This window comes from Perognathus longimembris, chromosome 28 (assembly GCF_023159225.1).
Source record: "Perognathus longimembris pacificus isolate PPM17 chromosome 28, ASM2315922v1, whole genome shotgun sequence".
NCBI lineage: Eukaryota > Metazoa > Chordata > Mammalia > Rodentia > Heteromyidae > Perognathus > Perognathus longimembris.
Window position 1 is genome coordinate 39,800,026 of NC_063188.1, and position 3,063 is coordinate 39,803,088.

A 3,063-nucleotide genomic window follows, 5' to 3' on the forward strand; every position below is an offset into this window, starting at 1 on the left:
TAATATAATGCTAAGGAAAGTGAACCCCAAGTTATGGAAATAAGTTGTTCATCATTGTTGTTATTTTCAACATGCCATGTTCAATTATGCCTTTTTCTTTTGTCTTTCTTTCCCATGGTTTTACCCCTGATGCCACTGCAATTGATTTTGGTACCATGGGTAGTTTCTACATATTTATGTGAACTAGGGAAGTTAAGGGGAACATCAAAATGAAGAGACAAAGGGTAAAAGGTGAACCAATGCAACAGCAATACTTAGAAGACAATATGCTGTAAATGAACTGTGCAACTCATGGGGGGGGGGGTGAAGGAGATAGGGAGTGGGGAAGGAGGGAGAAAAATCAGGGAGGAGGTAACAAGTTTGATAAGAAATGTACTCACTGACTTATGTGTGAAATTGTAACCCGAGTACATCATTTTGACAGTAAATTAATTAATTAATTAAAAAAAGGAAAAGTTGTATTACAGTATAGAAAACTACCTATGAGAAGTGATCAAGGCTACCATCATCTGTGATGAGACACAATAATGACGTATTCATAGTAGTGACATGGAAAGTTGGAAATAGTGCTTCATCTCTGTAATCCTACTTTCTAAAACCTATAGCTTCAGTATAACTTTGGGAAAGCATCAGAACAAAGCAAATCAATGAGATTTCTATGAAATACAAAATAAGAATTCATAAAAACTATCAAGGTTATAAATAATACAAAATTGAGAAACTGTCACAGACAAATGAAGTCTAAAGAGACCTGAGTACTAAATACACTATTGGGTCTTCAGGCAGCAAAAGGATATGCATTTAAAAAACCATGAATTCTAGCCCCTCGGCGGTAGGAAGCGGCGCGCGCCACGGACTTCGGATCCGTTGGAGAGGTCTGGACGGCTGTGTTCGTTCCCTGAAGATGGAGCCATAAGCTGAGCCTGAGGGGTAAACCCTGACCCCTCTGGCCGCCGCCCTGTCGCTTTCGCCATCAGGAGCCACCTTTCTCGTCAGACTTAAAAGCGTTCGAGTGGCCTGAATCTCTGAGCAAAATGGTCGCCAATTCCCTGGGCGTTGGGCTTCCGCACGCCCAGTGAAGAGAACAGAAGCTCCTTGAAGGACTGCTCATGGTCCCCAGCCCTCTGCTCCTTGAAGGATTCCCCGCACCCTCACCCCCTGCACTCAAAGCAGAGACACACGCGACGGGAGGAGCAGACGTGTTATTATTTCAAGTTTTTAGCGAGCGCGTGTGTGTGTTCTATGTTAAGGCCAGTGTGCAATACCAACATGTCCGTGTCCACTGATGTTGTTGTAAGCACCTCGCATCTTCCAGATTCGGAACAAGAGACCCAGGTTAGACCAAAGCCATTGCTTTTGAAGTTGTTAAAGTCTGTTGGTGCACAAAAAGACATCTGCACTATGAAAGAGGTCATTTTTTATCTTGGCTAATATATTATGACGAAAAGATTATATGATGAGAAACAACAACACATTGTATATTGCTCAAATGATCTCCTGGGAGATTTGTTTGGAGTGCCAAGTTTCTCTGTGAAAGAGCACAGGAAAATATATACAATGATCTACAGAAATTTGATAGTAGTCAATCAGCAGGAAACATCAGAATCTGTCATATCTATGAATGAGAACAGATGCCATCTTGAGAGTGGGAATGATCAGAAGGGTCCTGGGAAAGAGCTGCAGGAAGAGAAGCCTTCATCTTCACATTTGGTTTCTAGATCATCTACCTCATCTAGGAGGAGAGCAATTAGTGAGACAGAGGAAAACTCAGATGAATTATCTACTGAACAACAAAGGAAGTGCCACAAATCTGATAGTATTTCCCTTTCCTTTTATGAAAGCCTGGATATGTGGGCAATAAGGCACATGTGTCATGAAAGAAGCATCAGCCATGAATCAACAGAGACTCTCTCAAATCCGGATCTTGATGATGGTGTCAGTGAACATTCAGGTGATTGGTTGGATCAGGATTCAGTTGCTGATTCTGATCAGTTCAGTGTAGAATTTGAAGTTGAATCTCTTGATTCAGAAGATTATAGCCTTAGTGAAGAGGGACAAGATCTCTCAGATGACGATGATGAGGTACTGTGTATCAGACAGGGGAAAGTGATACAGATTCATTGGAAGAAGATCCCGAAATTTCTGTAGCTGACTATTGGAAGTGTACTTCGTGCAATGAAATGAATCCTCCCCTTCCATCACATTGCAACAGATGTTGGGTCCTTCGTGAGAATTGGCTCCCATAAGATAAAGGGAAAGATAAAAAGGAAATCTTTGAGAAAGCCAAACTAGAAAATTCAGCTCAGGCAGAAGAGGGCTTAGACATGCCTGATGGTAAAAAAAAATGATGGTGAGTGATTCCAAAGAGTCATGTGTTGAGGAAAATGATGATAAACTCATGCAAGCTTCCCAATCACAAGAAAGTGAGGACTATTCTCAACCATCAACTTTCAGCACCATTATCAATAATAGCCAAGAAGACGTCAAAGACACTGAGAAAGAAGAAACACAAGATGAAGAAAGTATGAAATCTAGCTTTTCTCTTAATGCCATTGAACCATGTGTAATTTGCCAAGGTCGACCTAAAAATGGGTGTATGGTTCATAGTAAAACAGGACATCTTATGTCATGTTTCATGTGTGCAAAGAAGTTAAAGAAAAGGAATAAGCCCTGCCCAGTATGTAGACAACCAATTCAAATGATTGTGCTAACTTATTTCAGCTAGCTGATTTGTTCCTCAAAATGGAATTATATAATTGTTAACTTATATAGCCCTAAAAATGTATAAACAACATAGATTTTATTTTACTCTACATATTCAAAACAAAGTATATGGGTCCATGGAAAGTTCTTTGTAGTGTAATTTGCCTCTTTTGGGAGGAGAAAGTGAATATTCCTTTCAAAAAGGAAAATTTTCCTATTATGTTTTATCTTTGAATTTCAATGTGTTATATATAGTGGCCATCTTTTATCTTTTTCTCTTATAAGGCAATTTTCTGTTACATGCAAAGTATATGAATTTTTAAAACTCCAAGACCTCTTCTCCTTCCTCCCCCTTCCCCT

General features: G+C 39.7%; 1 pseudogene; it reads left to right on the plus strand.

Annotated features, from left to right (window-relative positions):
• Positions 1-836: 836 nt before the first annotated feature.
• LOC125343497 lies at positions 837-2,725 on the plus strand (annotated as a pseudogene).
• Positions 2,726-3,063: the final 338 nt, after the last annotated feature.